A 19,568-nucleotide genomic window follows, 5' to 3' on the forward strand; every position below is an offset into this window, starting at 1 on the left:
AATAGGTATGCAAAAAGTTCTCCTCTGACAGGAATGGCTTCCACAACTAGTGTATCAATGGGAAAATTATAAAGGTCATTCAATTGGGGAGTTCTCTCCTTTTTTATAGCACTTCTAAGCAGTGTGTGTGACACTCCACAGAGGTAGGAAAGACCATCTTTTATAAATTATCTTCTTAATTGTGGAGAATTTCTGAAAATAAAACTGACAAAATACTAAACCATGCCTTTAACAAGACTCAAAAGACCACAGATCCATTGGCTCCTTATTTGAAGAATGAATCCCCTGGAGTGTTCTAGCTTTTGCAGGGCACTTGATAACAAGATCCACCAGGGCTTTGAACAGCTGCACTAAGAAAGCCTTCTGCCATTCTCATTTGCCGATTCTTTGGACTACCCAGTCCTGCTGGCAGAGAGGGCAGCGATTGTTCTGTTTCACCCACGGGGACATGCAGCAGTTGTGGAAGGAATGATTACATTCTCCCCAGACCACAGCACAATCCTCTTGTTTGTTTTCAGCTTGACATCTAAGACAGGCATCCATCACCTGGACCCTGCAGATGGCGCACGTATCGCACTCCACGTCCCAGCTCCACATGGCCACCGCGTTCCACTTCTGGAGAGAGAACATTTTGTCGCCCCCCCGACTTGGAGGCTGCGCCCCCGGAGTGAGAGGCCAAGGTACAGGGTTCCTCGCCGTCTTCTACGTCTGCCATGGCGGCGGCGCGAAGCCGGCGGGTTAGACGTTGGGTCGGGGGAGGCGAGTGGCTATGGCGGCTCTGTGGGGCCGCTGGTGCAATTACATTTTTAATATACATGTTACAGTTGAGTCGGGACATGAAGTTTAAAAACTAAGAATTGTTGAATTACAACGGGGAATCCATGAAATAGACCTCAGTAGTGATCTCGAGCTTGCTTAATTTGCAATCACCAGCAAAATGTAACTTGAACTATATCTTGCAAAGACCTATATTTAAAAAATACGTAACTTAGGCTAAACCAATCTGAAATAGCCAAAAAACTTCTTTTTTTTTTCCTTTTTTTTTGATTGTTTGGTATACATTGAGGGTACAATTAGGTACATTGATTGCATTGTTAGATAATGTCCCTTTTATAATTGTGTCCCACCGCCAAGAGGGGTGCCATGCGCTGTGACCACCATCTCCCTCCCTCTTCCCCATTCCCTTCTCCCTCATTTCCCTACCCCACCCCTTGTACTAGCTCATCTACTGCATTCATATTAGAATTGAGTACATTGGATTCTGGCTTCTCCATTCTTTTGATGCTTTACTAAGGAGAGTATGTTCCATCTCCATTTAGGTTAATACAAAAGATGTAAATTCTCCATCTTTTTTAATGGCTGAATAGTATTCCATGGTATACATATACCACAGCTTGTTAATCCATTCCTGGGTTGGTGGGCATTTAGTCTGTTTCCACATTTTGGAGATTGTAAATTGAGCTACAATAAATAGTCTAATGTGAATATCCGTGTGATAAAATGAATTTTTTTCTTCTGGGTAGATGCCTAGTAATGGGATTGCAGGATCAAATGGGAGGTCCAATTTGAGTTCTTTGAGGAATCTCAAGACATCCTTCTAGAAAAGGTTGTATTCATTTGCAGTCCCACCAGCGGTGTAAAAGTGTTCCCTCCTCTCCACATCCACAACAGCATCTGTAGCTTTGAGACTTTGTGCTGTGGGCCATTCTCACTGGGGTTAGGTGATATCTCACAATAATTTTGATTTGCATTTTTCTGATGATTGGGTACAATGAGCATTTTTTCGTGTGTTTGTTAGCCATTCATCTGTCTTCCTTAAGAAGGTTTGATTCATGTCTCTTGCCCAGTGATATATGGGATTTAGGGGTCTTTTTTGTTGACTAATTTGAGTTCTCTGTGGGTCCTAGTTATCAAGTTTTGTCTGATTCCTAATATGCAGATATCTTTTCCCATTGTGCAGGTTTTCTATTTGCTTTGTTTGTTGTTTCCTTAGCTGTACAGAAGCATTTCTGTTTGATTAAGTCCCATTTGTTTATTTTTGTTGCAATTGACATGGAAGTCTTATTGCAGTTTTTTTTTTTTTTCTTTTTCTTTTTTATTTGGCTGAGGCCCGGTTTGAACCCACCACCTCTGGTATATGGTGCGGGCACCCTACTCCTTGAGCCACAGGCGCCGCCCTAAGCCATGGAAGTCTTCATCTTGAATAAATTTTTATAAGTGGTGACAGGTGTGGATCCAGTTTCAGTCTCTTACATGTGGTTATCCCGTTCTCCCAACACTATTTATTGAATAGAGATTATTTTCCCCCCAGTGTATGTTCTTCTTCTTCTTCCTTTTTTTTTTTTTGTAGAGACAGAGTCTCACTTTATCACCCTCAGTAGAGTGCCGTTCTCCTACCTCAGCCTCCAGAGTAGCTGGGATCACAGGTGCCCGCCATAACGCCCGGCTATTTTTTGTTGCAGTTTGGCCAGGGATGTTTTTGAACCCGCAGTATATGGGGCTGGCGCCCTACCCACTGACCCACAGGCACCACCCACCCAGTGTATGTTCTTGTTTGGTTTATCAAATATCAGGGGACTGTAAGATGTTACTTTCATCTTCTGGTTTTCTATTTGGCTTCAAATGCCAATGCCTCTATTTTTGGGCCAATGTCATGCTGGCACAAATTGATCACTATGGACTTCTAGGATAGCCTAAAGTCTGGTAGGGTAATAACCCAGGCTTTGTTTTTATTACTAAGAATTACCTTTCTCTGATTCCATAAAAAACAAACAATTGTCTTTTCCAAATCTTGAAACTATGATGATGGTGTTTTTATGGGGATTGTATTGAATCTGTAGAGTCTCACTATGTTGCCCTCAGTAGAATGCCATGGCATCATAGCTCACAGCAACCTCAAAATCTTGGGCATCAGCGATTGTCTTGCCTCAGCCTCCCAAGTAGCTGGGACTACAGGTGCTTGCCACAATGCCCAGCTATTTTTTGGTTGTAGTTGTCATTGTTGTTCTGCAGGCCTGGGCTAGATTCATGCCCTGCTCCAGTGTAGGTGGTTGGCAACCTAGCTGCTGAGCTACAGTCACCAAGCCGACATTTTGACAATATTCATACTTCTCAGCAAGAGCATGGTATGTTCTCCTATTTGTTCATATCTTCTGCTGTTTCTTTCTTATAGTTTTGTAATTTTCTTTGTAGAGTTCCTCCACCTCTTTGCTTAGGTATATTCCTAGCTTTTTCATTTTTTTAAGCTACAGTGAAGGGAACCGTGTCCTTGATTAGCTTCTCATCTTGGCTGTTATTGGTATATACAAAGGCTCCTGATTTGTGGATGTTAATTTTATATCCTCAGACATTATTATATTTCTTGATCCTTCCAAAAGTCTGTGGTTGAGTCTTTGGGATTCTCTAAGTATAAGATCACAACTTCAGCAAAGAGTGAGAGTTTGACCTCCTCTGCCCCCATTTGGATGCCCTTTATTTTCTTCTCTTGCTTCATTGTATTGGCTAGAACTTCCTGCACTATGTTGAATAGTAGTGGCGATAGAGGACAACCTTGTCTGGTTCCAGTTCTAAGTGGAAAAGCTTTCAGTTTTACTCCATTCAGTATAATATTAGCTGTGGGTTTGTCATAGATGGCTTCAATCAGTTTAAAAAATGTGTCACCTATGCCTGTATGCTTAAGTGTGCTCATTACAAAAGGATACTGAATTTTATGAAATGCTTTTGACACATCTATTGAGAGAACAAATGGTCTTTGTTTTTGCTTCTGTTGATATGGTGAATTTTATCTGTAGACCTGCACGTGTTAAACCTGCCTTGCATCCCTGAGATAAAACCTACTTGACCATGATGAATTATTATTTTTTTTAATGTGTAGCTGCAATCTATTGGCTAGGATTTTTCCTTTTTTAAAGAAAGTCTCAAGCTGTTGCCCTGGGTAGAGTGCTGTGTTATTACAGCTCAGAGTAACCTCTAACTGTTGGGCTTAAGCGATTCTCTTGCCTCAGCCTACCAAGTAGGTGGGACCACAGGTGCCCGCCACAATGCCCAGTTATTTTTGTTGTTGTCATTGTTGTTTTTTAGCTGGCTCAGGCCAGGTTCAAACCTGCCAGCCTTGGTGTATGTGGCCCACACCCTCCCCACTAAGCTATGGGAGCTGCCTATCGGCTAGGATTTTATTGAGAATTTTTGCATTTATATTCATTAGCGAAATTGGTCTGAAGTTCTCCTTTGTAGTTGTATATTTCTGCAGTATGAGTGTAAGCTGTTCTTTGAAGGTTTGATAGAATTCTGCTATGAAGCCATCTGGATTAGGGCATGTTTTCTTTGGGACAATTTTTATTGTTTCTTTGATCTCAATTTTGATATTGGTGTGTTCAAGGATCTATTTCATCTTTGTTAAGTCTAGGGAAAGGGTGTGATTCCAGGTATTGATCCATATCCCCCACATTGTCCAATTTCTGAGCATATTGTTTCTCATAGTACTCAGAGATGATCTCTTATATCTTTGTGTCATCTGTTGTTATTTCCTCTTTGTTGTTTCTGATTGAGGCTATTAGAGATTTTATTCTTTTATTTCTAGTTAATCTGGCCAATGGTTTACCAATTTCATTTTTTTAAAAAAAACAACTTTTTTGATCCTTTTGTTTTCAATTTCATTAATCTATAATGTAATTTTGGTTATTTCTTTTCTATTTCTGGGTATGGGATTACATAGTTTTTTTTCTATTCCCAAAGATGGCTTATGAGTTTGTTGATGCACTCTATTTGTTTTTGGAATGTAGGTGTCTAATGCGATAAATTTTCCTCTTAAGACTGCTTTTCTTGTATCCCAGAGTTTTTGGTAACTGTGTCTTCATTGTTGTTGTTTGAAGAATTCACTGATTTTCTCTTTTATCTCTCCCAAAACCGAACTATCATCCAGCACAAGGCTATTTAATTCCCATGCTTTTGTGTGGAGACAAACGTTTTTGTTGGAGTTGAGTTTCAGCTTTATTGCCATGTGGTCTGAGAAGATACAAGGTATAATCTCTATTCTTTTAATTTTGTTAGGGTTTGATTTGTATCCTAGGATGGTTGATTTTGGAGTGTGTACTATGAGCTGACAACAAAAGTGTACATTCTTTAGCTTTAAGATGGTGTGTTCTGTGTATTCTAATAATCACATTTGTTCTAAAGTCACATTTAAGTCCTTTGTATCTTTGTTCAGTTTCTGTTTAGAGGATCTCTTCAGTTCTGTCAGAGGGATGTGAAATTCCCTAGCTATTATGGTGTTATAGCATATCATATTGTTCAGAGCCATCAAGGTCTGTTTGACAAATCTGGTAGCATTTAATTTGGGTGCATAAATATTTAAAATTGAATTGTAGTCTTGTTTCAGTGTTCATTTGACCAGTATAAAGTGTCCATCTTTGTCTTTCTTAACTTTAGCTGCTTTAAATCCACTTGTAATTGAAAATAAGATTGCAATCCCTCCTTTCTTCTTTCCATTTACTTGAAATACTGTTTTCCACTCTTTAATGCTGAGTCTTGATTTGTCCCTCAAAGCTAGGTGTGTTTCCTGGACATAGCATGTGAATGGCATGTGCTTTTTTTTTTTTTTAGACAGAGCCTCAAGCTATCCTGGGTAAAGTGCCATGGCATCACAACTCATAGCAACCTCCAACTCCTGGACTCAAGCAATTCTCCTGCCTCCACCTCCCAAATAGCCGGGACTACAGGCACCTGCCACAACGCCCAGCTATTTTCTGGTTGCTACCCTCATTGTTTGGTGGGCCTGGGCTAGATTCAAACCCGCCAGCGCAGGTGTATGTGGCTGGCACCTTAGCCACTTGTGCCACAGGCGCCGAGCCAGCATGTGCTTTTTTTATCCAATCAGCCAGCCTGTGACTCTTTAGTGGTGAATTCAATCCATGGACATTTACTGAGAGAATTGATACATGTGCTAGAGTTCTATTCATCTTATTTTATGAAAGTCCATTGTGTAGTTATTTTTTTGCACGGCTGTGGAAGCTAAGTTTTGACCTTTAGCTTCTGGGTGTTTACTTTCCTAGCCATCAGTGTTGAGAATAGGTCTAAGTATTTCCTGTAGAGCTCATCTTGTTGAGGTTAATTTCCTCAGTGCTTTTATAGCCACAAAAGATTTGATTTCTCCATCAATTTGGAAGCTTAGTTTAGCAGGATCCAGAATTCTGGGCTGAAAATTGCTTTTTAAAAGAACATTGAAGGTGGAATGACCATTTCCTCTGGCTTAAAAAGTTTCAGTTGAAAAGTCTGCTTTCAGGTGGCACCTGTTGCTCAGTGGGTAGGGCGCCGGCCCCATATACCAAGGGTGGTGGGTTCAAACCCGGCCAAAGCCGAACTGCAACAAAAAAATAGAGGGTATTCTAACAGGTGCCTGTAGTCCCAGCTACTCAGGAGGCTGAGGCAAGAGAATCACCTAAACCCAGTAGTTGTAGTTTGCTGTGAGATGTGTGATGCCACGGCACCCTGCCAGGGGTGACAAAGTGAGACTCTGTCTCTACAAAAGAAAAAAAAGTCTGCTGTCATCCTAATGCCTCTCAACCTTAGTTATGGTTTGGAGTCACTTCAGGTGCTACAAATAATACTGATGCTTAGGTTCCATGGGCTAAGATTCTGGAGTTGATCTGGGATATGACCTATTAGGATTTTTAAAAACTTTCTGATGAATCTTAGTTCTCTAGGAGACTGAGGAGGGTGGATTGCTTGAGCTCACAAATCCAAGACCAGCCTGAGCAAAGTGAAACCCAGTCTCTACTGAAAATGGAAAAACTGAGGCAAGAGGATCTCTGGAGCCCAAGAGTTGGAGGTTGCTGTGAGCTATGATGCCGCGGCACTTTACCCAGGGTGACAGCTTGAGACTCTGTCTCAAAAACAAAACAAAACAGAACTTTCTGATGATTTCAATGCTGCCACAGTTGAGAACCAGTGATCTGAAATTCACATAGAGTATTCTCATCCGCAAAATAGAAAAAAGTCCTTGCTCCCTCCCTTCACTACCTCACAAAGATATTGATAGTAAGGGAGAAAATAATGCAACAATGCTTGTGCTATGGGCGAAAAGTGCCATTAAAAAGCAAAGTATGACTAGGAAAAAAGAAAAAAAAATAGCTGTTCTCGGGGGATTAGCAGAGCCTTAAAGGTCCATATCTCTTAAATTTGTCAATCAAAGGGGCTACGTCTATTAAAGCTTGTTGATTAAGGGGGTACTGATCTGATCTTTTGTGGTGGTTGAGCTTCAGATTTTTGGGGGGGCGGACATTCATTGAGGGTACAAGAAACCAGGTTACACTGATTACATTTGTTAAGTAAAGTCCATCTTCCAATAGTGTCTTGCCCCCAAAACGTGTGGCACACACCAAGGCCCACCCACCTCCCTCCTTCCCTCTCTCTCTGCTTTCCCCTTCCCCCACCCCCACTGTGTCCTTAATTGTCCTCATATCAAAACTGAGTACATAGGATTCATGCTTCTCCCTTCTTGTGATGCTTTACTAAGAATATTGTGTTCCACTTCCATCCAGGTTAATACGAAGGATGTAAAGTCTCCATTTTTTTAATGGCTGAATAGTATTCCATGGTGTACATATAGCACAGCTTGTTAATCCATTCCTGGGTTGGTGGGCATTTAGGCTGTTTCCATATTTTGGTGATTGTAAATTGAGCTGCAATAAACAGTCTAGTACAAGTGTCCTTATGATAAAAGGATTTTTTTTCCTTCTGGGTAGATGCTCTGTAATGGGATTGCAGGATCAAATGGGAGGTCTAGCTTGAGTTCTTTGAGGTTTCTCCATGCTTTCTTCCAAAAAGGTTGTATTAGTTTGCAGTCCCAGCAGCAGTGTAAACATGTTCTCTTCTCTCCACATCCACGCCAGCATCTGCAGTTCTGAGATTTTGTAATGTGGGCCATTTTCGCTGGGGTTAGATGGTATCTCAGGGTGGTTTTGATTTGCATTTCTCTAATAGATAGGGATGATGAACATTTTTTCATATATTTGTTAGCCATTCGTCTGTCTTCTTTAGAGAAGTTTCTATTCATGTCTTTTGCTCATTGATATATGGGATTGTTGGCTTTTTTCATGTGGATTAATTTGAGTTCTCTATAGATTCTAGTTATCAAGCTTTTGTCTCATTCAAAATGTGCAAATATCCTTTCCCATTGTGTAAGTTGTCTATTTGCTTTGGTTATTATCTCCTTAGCTGTACAGAAGCTTTTGAGTTTAATGAAGTCCCATTTGTTTATTTTTGTTGTTGTTGCAATTGCCATGGCAGTCTTCTTCATGAAGTCTTTCCCTAGGCCAATATCTTCCAGTGTTTTTCCTATGCTTTCTTTGAGGATTTCTATTGTTTCATGCCTTAAATTTAAGTCCTTTATCCATCTTGCATCAATTTTTGTGAGTGGAGAAAGGTGTGGGTCTAGTTTCAGTCTTTTACATGTGGATATCCAGTTCTCCCTGCACCATTTATAGAATAGGGACTCTTTCCCCCAAGGTATAATCTTGTTAGGTTTATCAAAGATTAATTAGGTGGTTGTAAGATGTTAGTTTCATTTCATGGTTTTCCATTCGGTTCCAAATGTCTATGTCTCTATTTTTGTGCCAGTACCATGCTGTCTTGCCTACTATGGCTTTGTAGTAGAGTCTAAAATCTGGTATGGTGATGCCCCCAGCTTTATTTTTATTACTAAGAACTGCCTTAGCTATACGGGTTTTTTTCTGGTTCCATACAAAATGCAGAATTATTGTTTCCAAATCTTGAAAGTACGATGTTGGTATTTTAATAGGAATGGCATTGAATATGTAGATTGCTTTGGTATAGGTATAGAACTTGTAACAATGTTGATTCTTCCCATCCATGAGCATGGTATGTTCTTCCATTTTTTAAAGTCATCTACTATTTCCTTTCTTAGGGTTTCATAATTTTCTTTATAGAGGTCCTTCACCTCTTTTGTTAGGTACATTCCTAGATATTTCATTTTCTTTGGGGCTATGGTGAAGGGAGTTGTGTCCCTAATTAGCCTCTCATCTTGACTCTTATTGGCATATACAAAGGCAACTGATTTGTGGACGTTGATTTTATAACCTGAGACATTAATATATTTTTTGATGACTTCCAGGAGTCTTGTGGTTGAGTCTTTTGGGTTCTTTAAGTATAAGATCATGTATCAGCAAAGAGGGAGAGTTTGACCTCCTCTTCTTCTATTTGGATTCCCTTTATTTCCTTGTCTTCCCTAATTGTATTGGCTAGAACTTCCAGCACTATGTTGAAAAGTAATGGTGACAGAGGATAACTTTGTCTGGTTCTAGTTCAAGAGGAAAAGCTTTCAGTTTTACTCCATTTAATAAAATATTAGCTGCGGGTTTGTCATGGATAGCTTCAATCAGTTTTGGAAATGTGCCACCTGTACCTATACTCTTCAGTGTTCTAATTAGAAAAGGATGCTGGATTTTATCAAATGCTTTTTCTAAATCTATTGAGAGGATCATATGGTCTTAATTTTTGCTTCTGTTAATATGGTGGATAACATTTATGGAATTGCGTATGTTAAATCAGCCTTGTATACCTAAGATGAAACCTACTTGATCATGGTATATGACTTTTTTGATGATAAGCTGTAATCTATTGGCTAGGATTTTGTTGAGAATTTTTGCATCTATATTCATTAATGAAATTTGTCTGAAATTCTCCTTTTTAGTTGGGTCTTTTCCTGGTTTTGGTACGAGGGTGATGTTTGCTTTGTAGAACGTGTTGGAGAAGATTCGTTCCTCCTCAATTTTTTGGAATAATTTCTGCAGTACGGGAATAAACTCTTCCTTGAAGGTTTAATAAAATTCTGGTGTGAAGCCATCCAGACCAGGGCATTTTTTTGTTTGTTTGTTTGAGGCTTTTTTATTGTTTCTTTCATCTCAGTGCATGAAATTGGTCTGTTCAGAAGCTTTATTTCTTCCTGGCTAAGTCTAGGGAGAGGGTGTGATTCCAAATATTGATCCATTTCCTTCACATTGTCAAATTTCTGGGCATAGAGTTTCTGGTAGTATTCAGAGATGATATTTTGTATATCTGTGGCATCAGTTGTTATTTCCCCTTTATCATTTCTGATTGAGGTTACTAGAGATTTTACTTTTTCTATTTCTAGTTAGTCTGACCAAAGGTTTATCTATTTTATTTTTTAAAAAAACCAACTCCTGGGTGGCACCTGTGGCTCAGTGAGTAGGGCGCTAGCCCCATATACCGAGTGTGGTAGGTTCAAACCCAGCCCTGGCCAATCCACAACCAAAAAAACCAACTCCTTGTTTCATAAATTATCTGAATGATTCTTTTGTTTTCAACTTCACTAATCTCTGATTAAATTTTTGACATTTCCTTTCATCTACTGGGTTTAGGCTTAGATTGTTCTTCTTTTTCCAATTCCATAAAATGGTTGGTGAGTTTGTTGATGCGTTCTCTTTCTGTTTTTTGAGTGTACACATCTAAAGCAATAAATTTTCCTCTCAAAACTGCTTTTGCAGTATCCCACAGGTTTTGGTACCTTGTGTCTTTATTGTTGTTATGCTCAAGGAAGTTAGTGATTTTCTGTTTTATTTCTTCTTGCACCCATCTGTCATTCAACAGAAGGTTGTTTCATTTCCATGCCTTTGTGTGGGGTTGAACGCTTTTGTTGGAGTTGAGTTTCCACCTTTAGTGCCTTGTGGTCTGAGAAGATACAAAGTAAAATTTCAATTCTTTTGATTCTGTTGAGGTTTGTTTTGTGTCCTAGGATGTGATCAATTTTGGAGACTGTTCCATGGGGTGATGAGAAGAATGTATATTCTTTATCTTTGGGGTGGTGTGTTCTATATATGTCTATCAAGTTGTTTTAAGGTCTCATTTAAGTCCCTTATGTCTTTGTTTAATTTCTGTTTAGAGGATCTGTCAAGGTCTGTAAGAGGAATGTTAAAGTCCCCTGATTTTATGGTATTATAGGATATCATATTGCACAGACTGAGTAAGGTCTGTTTCAGAAATCTGGGAACATTTAAATTGGGTGCATATAAGAGGAGAACAGCTTGACTGTGGAAAAGAAACCAAAGGTCTCTGACATTATACACAGAGGTGACATGGAGAAGGCCTATGAAGTCTGTGGCAGGGTCTTCTATGGACACACACTGGGTTGAGTAAGTGGTCCTGATTTCAGTTCTAAATGGCCTAGAATGCAGTTCCCAAAAGGTCACCTGCTATGCTGACAAAATAGCCTGGTGACCTCCGTCAATGCTATGTCTGAGGTAATTTATCAAGACATAGCCTGAGTATGGTCAGAGCAGATACATTTTCTCCTAATCTGGGAGCAGCTCTCTGAGCTCACCTAGCTGCAGGGGCCTGTGAGCACAGCAGTGCAGACCTGTGCCAAGGACACCTGTGTGGACTTTGCCTTCTCTGCTGAGGGCTGTTTCCCTACACAGCTTCTCCTAGGAAGGACATGGGTACACTCTATCCCTGGACAGGAGGTCATAGCCTGTCAGTGGATCAGATGAGACTTGACCTGAGGGCTCCCTGGCCCTCTTCAGCAGAGGATGTAGCTCTGGGTGCAAAGTCAAAGACCTTCTCCTCCTCACATTTTTTCATATGATCAGCTGCACAATTTTTGACACATATTTAAGAATGACAGAAGTGGCACCTGTAGCTCAAGTGGCTAAGGCAGCAGCCACATGCTCCAGAGCTATTGGGTTTGAATCTGGCCCAGGCCCACAAAACAACAATGACAACTACATCCAAAAAATAGCCAGGCGCTGTGGTGGGCACCTGTAATCCTAGCTACTTGAGAGGTTGAGGCAAGAGAATTGCTTAAGCCCAAGAGTTAGAGATTACTGTGAGCTGTGATGCCATGGCACTCTACCCAGGGCAACAGCTTGAGACTGTCTCAAAAAATAAATAAATAAATAAATAAAAGAATGACAGAAGTGGTGGAGACCTTATTAAAGAATTGGAACACTATAATCACAAAGTTGAACCCTGAGTTTCCTTGAGAGCTATGATGAGTGACAAATGTTATATTCATGTAACACAGTTTATGTCTTTTGGCTGTTTTGTGACACTCATGCCATCCTTTCTAATTAAAAACATGAGGGTTTCATTATTCATGCATTTCTGTATATTATTATAAGAAGCAACAAAGTAAATGCATGTTGTTAACCTTGTTCTTTAATTCGGAAAATGATGAAGATTTTCACTTCTCTACTCTGAGTACATGGAGGACCGTTATCCACTTAACCTTTGTAGCAATTTTTTGGAAAAAAAATGTTTAAATTTTTATTTCTGTCTTAAGAATTCATGGTGAAAGCAGTGCCTGTGGCTCCATTGGTAGGGCACCGGCCCCATATACCGAGGGTGGCAGGTTCAAACCCGACCCCGGCCAAACTGCAGGAAAAAAATAGCTGGGCTTTGTGGTAGGTACCTGTCGTCCAAGCTACTCGGGAGGCTAAGGCAAGAGAATCATCTAAGCCAAAGAGCTGGAGGTTGCTGTGAGCCTTGACACTATGGCACTCTACCGTGGGTGATTAAGTGAGAGTCTGTTTCTAAAAAAAAATAATAAATAATAAATAAATAAAAATTTAAAAAAATGTGGAGAAATAATGTTATTGTCATTTACATTTTCTTTGTGTAAAATCTCAAAGTACATTAAATGCTTATTGATAATATGTATTCCCTCTATAATTTTAATATTGATCCCTAACAAAAAGAAAATATATTCTCTGCCTGGTTAATATTTTTGCCTAATTTTTCAAATTTCTTTTATTTATTTTGATTGATCTCATTTTATTGTAGGATATTAAATCTAGTATAAGCATTGCTATCTGTGAGACACTTGTAATATATATTTTTGGAGATAGAGTCTGACTCTGTCAGCCTGACTAGAATTCTGTGGAATCATAGCTCTCAGTAAGCTCACGTGGTTGAGCTAGAGTTCAACCTCACGTGGTTGCCTCAGCCTCCTGAGTATCTGTGACGACAGGGGAGCACCACCACCACCCTTGGGTAGTTTTTCTGTTTTTAGTAGAGAAAGGGTCTGGCTCTTGCTCTAGCTAGTCTTGAACTCCTAGGCTCAAGGAATCCACCTGCCTCAGGCTCCCAGAGTGCTAAGATTATAGAGACAAGCCACCATGAGTGGCCACATTGGTTTTATTTCATTTACATATTTTTATTGACATTTTACACTGGGATCATGCAATATTTCATCATATAAATGTACTGAATTTTTATGTAGGAAAGATAATAGTACTTGGCTTTCTTTTGGACTTTGACAAATATTTTCATATCACTGACCATGAGATAAATGTTAATGGTTTTGAGCATTTTAAATTTTAGATAATTGTGAATTTTATCCAATAAAATTCAGTTTAACTGCATGTGTGGGTTACAGGTCTGAGTTTTCTTTACTTCTTCATCCCCATCTTGAGTTTCCCAAACCCACATCTCTCATTGTAGTTTAAGACTGTATTTTATCATCTCAGTAAATGAGAAAAATTTAATGATGATAAACTAGAAATAAGTTTGAGAGCAGAACAGTATGTACATGTCCATCAAAACTTTTAATTTACGTGTTACAGTTCTCTTTGAACAAGAAATTTAAAAGTAAGAATTATTAGGCTACAATATAGACCATGGCCGACATTTTATGAAACAGGCCTCAGTACTGATCTGAAACTTATATAAATAGACATCAATTAACTATAGCTTGGAAAATCGTAAATAAAAGAACCATGGAGAATGACATAATGTATTCTTTAAAAAATGTGTGTGTTTGTAAATTAATAGGAAATGAGTGTACTCCAGAAGAATAAACACTAACTGTTAATAGTTTCTTCTATGAATCAAGTGACATTGGAGGAAAGGGGAGATTTTTCTCCTCATAAACACCTGTAGAACTTGTCTTGGTACCAGGGCTGTGCTACATACCTCATTCCTGAATATCACTATGGTCACACTCAAAGTACTCCCCTGGGGAAGCTATGTACTGATGGCAGTGCCTAATCTAACTTAAAAGCAGTTTTGGAGCTCTTCTTTTCTTCAAACGCCCATCAAAGCTGTTGTCGTATTAATGTTGACTTTCTGAATGTCAGGAAAATGCCTTTGTTTTTTAATTTTTTTCCTTTATCTTCAGGGAACAAAAATGTCATAGGGGGCCATATCAGGTGAATAAGAAGGGTGTTCCAATACAGTTATTTGTCCTCTGGCTAAACACTCCCTCACATACATTGTCATGTAAACCAGTGCATTGGCATGATGCTAAACCCATGAGGTGGTGGCCAGGATTTTTGGTTAAAATTGTCCTAACTCTTTCCCTATTGACATTTCCATGGTCTGCTATGCTTCTCACAGTCAGCTAAAGATTTTGACAGCCCCTTACGTGAATTCTTGCCATGTTTTCATTAGTTTTGCTCATTACTGGCTGCCCTAACCAATCATCATCAGTGATGCTTTCTCTCCTCTCAGAAAAATGTTCAATCCATTTGTAAACTGCCATTTTCTTTATAGCCTTAAGAACATAATCTTGCACTAACTTGTTCCTGATTTCACTTCTGCTCTTGTCAAGTTGAACAAGAAATTTCTGAAAGTTTGTTCATTACTCTAATTGAAGACATGATAATCTCACAACAACACACAAAAGCACAAAAAAAAATAAACGTCACACAGAAAAACAACAACACATGTCAGTGGTCCTGAGGGCCTTCCTAGTGGTACCTTCTTCCTAGAGAACATCGCTGTGAGGAACTGATAAACCAAGGTTAGAAAACCTTGCTGAGTTGTTTGCACAGTGCAAACACTGTAAGTGCACAGCGGCAAGTTCACAAACTTAATTCTAAGATCTCAAATAAATTCTTTTATGATTAGAAAAAGATTAAAAAGTATTCCTACCATATGGTATTTGGTTAATAAATTGGCTTTCATCTGTATTTGTAGCATTTATTATTTCACAACACAAATTCCTTGCAAGCCAAGCGAAAAAAGTGAACACAACAAAATCACTACTGCTAAACGTGAGATGATTATCTATACAGGATAAGAAACATAATTGGTGAAAACTAGTAAGAACCCAGCACTGCTCCAGCTCACTTTAGAAAACTTAGTGCCTGCCAAGTATTACTTCTCTCCTCCCCGAAGCTCCTACTTGTACAAGTTCGTAATCAAATGGAAAATGAACTCAGAATGGAACATGTATCCCTAGGATACAAGCAGAGAGACACTGACTACTACAAAAAGTAATTGTCCATTAAATGTAGAATAATCCAAAGAATATAAGGGTTAGGTACCAACAGGGACTTGTTGGCCCAATCTCCTAAATTTGTTGATCAAGAGGGTGATGTCTATTAATGCTTCATGTTTAAGATGGTACATAATTTGTTCTGGTGGCTGAGCTTCTGGTTTGAAGTGGACCTCAGTGGTCCTGAGGGCCTTCCTAGTGGTACATTCTTCCCAGAAAGAGAAGTTTACCTGGGTGTTGATTTCTGCTGGCCATTTGTCCTCATTCTGGACATGGAGTAACTCATGCTGGAGTAACACCTACCAGGCATGTTCTTGCAGTACCTTCTTTGCAACGCCATTGTTTTCTGGAGAAAGGTAATCTGAGTATATAATTTAGACATGTCTCTCCCCAGTAAGAGAATATGGAAATCAGGCATCTAAAGGAACCAATAAGTCATCTCTTTTTCCCAATCCAGCATGTAAGAGGTTTAAGAAAGAATTTGTATTCCAGCTGTCCTGTTACTCCTGCTAGAGAAGCAGTTGTTGAGTAATAGGAGACAGTGGAGTATTAAGCACGCAATATGTGGCCACAGCATCTCTTAGAAAGTCTTGATCTACAGCTTTCTGTAGGGAGAGGGTGTCAACTACCCATTGGACTGGGCATTTCTACAGACTTCGGGCCAAATTGTTGCTGTCCAGAAAAGCATCGTTGTCATAGACTAAGTGTTACCTGCAAACAAAGCTGTGCGCATCTCAGGTGGCCAGAGTTCTCTGGGCTCTGCCCTTTCCCACCTAGAATTACAAGTTGAGATTCCAGTGCCAGGTTCATCCCTTAGCAAGCATGTACTGACCTTGTACCATCAATTCCTAGGTTCCATGCTTACATGTGTTTGGATACCTCTTTTTAGCCTTTGTCTCACCAAGTTCTCTTGCTCAGATGACCTCCCTGTATGCCCTGATTATTACCAATGACCAGAGTGAAAGAGCTTCCCATTGATTCAGCCTGAGAGGAGTCTGGAGTCTCCTCCTCGATCTTTTTCAAGAAGTCTGTGAAGAGGTTTAACACAGACCATTCATCTCCACTTGAGGGGTGGCTAAGTAGAGCTTTCTTAAAGCCAAAAATAGAGCGAGGCCATAGATATATAAAAGATTACCCAGTGATGCAGTAGGTGAAAACTCAAGTGGAACCAGTTCCTTTGACTGAGAAGGTCACAACTTAGAAAGGGCAGAGCAAGAAAGGCATGCAGTGCCCTGTTTGTCCCACAACCAGAAATAGTCCAGTGTAACCAGACTTCACATTTGTGAAAGAAAAATGAGGAAGGATTGAAAATGCTGGGCAAAAGAAGCTGGTGTTTTTTGTTTGTTTGTTTGTTTCTTTGAGATGGAGTCTCACTAAGTCACCCTCAGTAGTGTGGTGGCATCATGGCTCACAGAATCCTCAAACTCGTGGGCTTAAGCCATTCTCTTGCCCCAGCCTCCTAAGTAGCTGGCACTACATGCTCCTGCCACAATGCCTGGCTATTTTTTGTTGCAGTTATTATTGTTGTTTTAGTTGCCCTGGGCTAGGTTCGAACCCGTCACCCTTGGTGAATGTGGCTAGTGCCCTACCCAGTGTGCTACAGGCACTGAGCCAAGACTGCTGTTTTAAAGGACAAAGTTGGCTCCTTTTTCTCTTTCCTTCAGTGTCAAGAGAATAACTGATGACCTTGAGTAGTGATAACAGTTTAATGATCTTGATGTCAATACCCGTAACTAAGCAGATGCAGCTTCAGGCAGGCAGAAGAAAATACAGAGCTAGTTTTTTATTTAACCCTATAGTGGCAGATTGATGTGGAATATTACAACAAATATACAAGTATTCTGTAGAAGCTTTACACAAAGTCTGGGGTGGCGCCTGTGGTTCAGAGGGTAGGGTGCCGGGCCTATATTCAGAGGGTGGCAGGTTCGAACTTCTCCATGGCCAAACTGCAACAAAAAAATAGCTGGGCCTTGTGGTGGGCACCTGTAGTTCCAGCTACTCAGGAGGGGGAGGCAAGAGAATTGCCTAAGCCCAGGAATTAGTGGTTGCTGTGAGCTGTGACACCACTGTACTCTCCAAGTGTAATAGAGTGAGACTCTTTCTCCAAAAAAAAAAAAAGAAAAAGTCTGATGATAAAAAGAAGACTTTGTTGTTTTAATTACAGATTCCCTTTCAGCCAGGCCAACTTGTTCACATGCAAAATCTTTATAAATTCACCTTTGCGAATATTATGCCTTACGTGGACTACTTTAGACATACTGAAGCCCTATGTTTGTCCCAAATTCTTCTTCTTAAACCATGACTTACTTTAGGACAAACAATCCTTATATTACGTTTTGTCCTACACAAAATCATTCTCTCTCCTCTTAATGTTCTTCACCACCTGTGTTTCTTCATGTTCATTTTTTCTTCACATCTCTCCCTACATACTGGTTCCTTCTTGCCTTAATTTTTCTCTTTTGAAAGAAAATTCTATCCCACTTAAGTATTTTCTTTCTAAAGGCCTAAAACAGGAGGCCTGTGGATTTAAAGAATTTAGGTCTCTAACCTAAAGTTAAGACTTCATCCAAACAATGGAGTAGGGCAGGTGGAAAGCACTAAAAGGGATAAACAGAAACATCATCAGCCAGTGATGGACTTTAGAGCATACAGGGGGTTGGTATTTTACCTTCTGTTCTTATGACAGACATAGGAGAGCACACAGGAGCCCTGAGTATCCAGGGAGAGCAGAAGAGTGGCTCTAATGTTATGAACATCACTTCATTTACTGTGACAGAGGCAGACAGCTCCCCAACAATCAGCCACCCCAGAATCAGAAAGTAGACCTGTACTGAAGCTAGAGCATATCCATCAGACTGAAAGAGCTCCAGATGGTAAATGCTGGTTCAGGGATTTCACAGGGTCTGGAAGAAGAGTGTGATGCCCTGTCTCCAGGAGAGGGCAATGTCACTACCAGTACATCTCTCTAGAGGAGACTCCAACTCTCAGGCTGAATCAATGACAAATGCAAGGAGAGGGCATGGTCCCAGCAGAGTCCCCTTCCTGAGCCATTTCGTGTTCCAGGAACCCACATAGTGAGGGAGGGCTTAGGCCTTTTGTCTTCTCACCTGAGCCTCTAGAGGAACTCTGTCCCTGACAACCTTCTTTTCTGGTGGTGGCAACCATTTCGAAACTTCCTTCTGCTCTTGGTTCCTGCTGCTGGCCTGGCTTTCTCTCACTGACTCTTCCTCCCCTCTGGTTAACAAGACCTTAAAAATCTGGTTAAGCATTCTGGTTGTGGAGCCTGGGGCAACTTTTTTAAGCTTTTGAATATCAGGCCTATTTGGGGGATGAAGTGCATTGTGGAGATGAAGACAAAAAGAGATGAAGCAGGGGTAGGAAAGGAGCTACATTACCTGGAAAGCAAAGACAGTGTGAGACCTGTAGGTGTAATAAGTCATATGAGCAGGCAGAGTAAATTAACAATGTTCATTGCTCTATTAACTTACCTTGCCAAAGATGTGTATTTTCCTCCCAAATTTTGGCACCAAAATGTTACATATGGGGACCGGATATCAGGTATATGTTCCCTGTTTTTTTGTTCCAGGGGCCAAAATGGTTACTGGTACCAAGACAGTGGAATAAATGAGCAGAATAAGTAGAAACATGTATGCCAAAAATCAAAGTTTATTAGAAATCAGTACACTCCAGAGAACGACTATATCTTTCAAGTGGAGAAGACTCTGGGTTTAGTAAGATGCTTTCCCTTTACATAGATTTTCCAATTCTATGTTAAGTGGTGTGGGGGTAAATATTTACAATTTTTCCTGGAAAGGGAGAAAACTTCCAGAAAGGAGTATCTTCCCATTTCCTATTCCTGTAAGGCAATTTCCAGAAGTTATCATTGGATTAGTGTAGCGTGACAGAACTGGCGCAAATAATACTATGTTAATGAAAATAGGTCACTTGAGCTTACAGTCACATCACTTGAACCCATGATCCAAACATCCCTTTTTGTGGCCTTGGCTGTATGTCCACACTGTGGCCTCTCAACCTCTGAGACTCGTTTTTGTAGACCAAACATCAGTTCACCTTTTGGAAGCCTTCTTAAAATGCCAGGTTATCCATCATGGAAGCCCCCTCTGCTCATTTTTTTCCTCTTATGATGGACAAGGATCTCCTAGTACCATCTGACCCTGTCTCTCCTCAGCCCTACCTAACAGGACAAACAGAACTTTAAGGCTTTGAGACATAATTGACATTTGTAGAGTATTTCATTCATATGAATTGTGATTAGAAAAGCATGAGAAACATTTAGACATTGTCACATTCTTCA

The 19,568-nt window shown here is 40.0% G+C and overlaps 1 pseudogene; it reads right to left on the reverse strand.

Moving 5' to 3' along the window:
- Positions 1–353: 353 nt before the first annotated feature.
- On the reverse strand, positions 354–783 carry LOC128573010 (RING-box protein 2-like; annotated as a pseudogene).
- Positions 784–19,568: the final 18,785 nt, after the last annotated feature.

This window comes from Nycticebus coucang, chromosome 20, assembly GCF_027406575.1.
Source record: "Nycticebus coucang isolate mNycCou1 chromosome 20, mNycCou1.pri, whole genome shotgun sequence".
Lineage (NCBI taxonomy): Eukaryota > Metazoa > Chordata > Mammalia > Primates > Lorisidae > Nycticebus > Nycticebus coucang.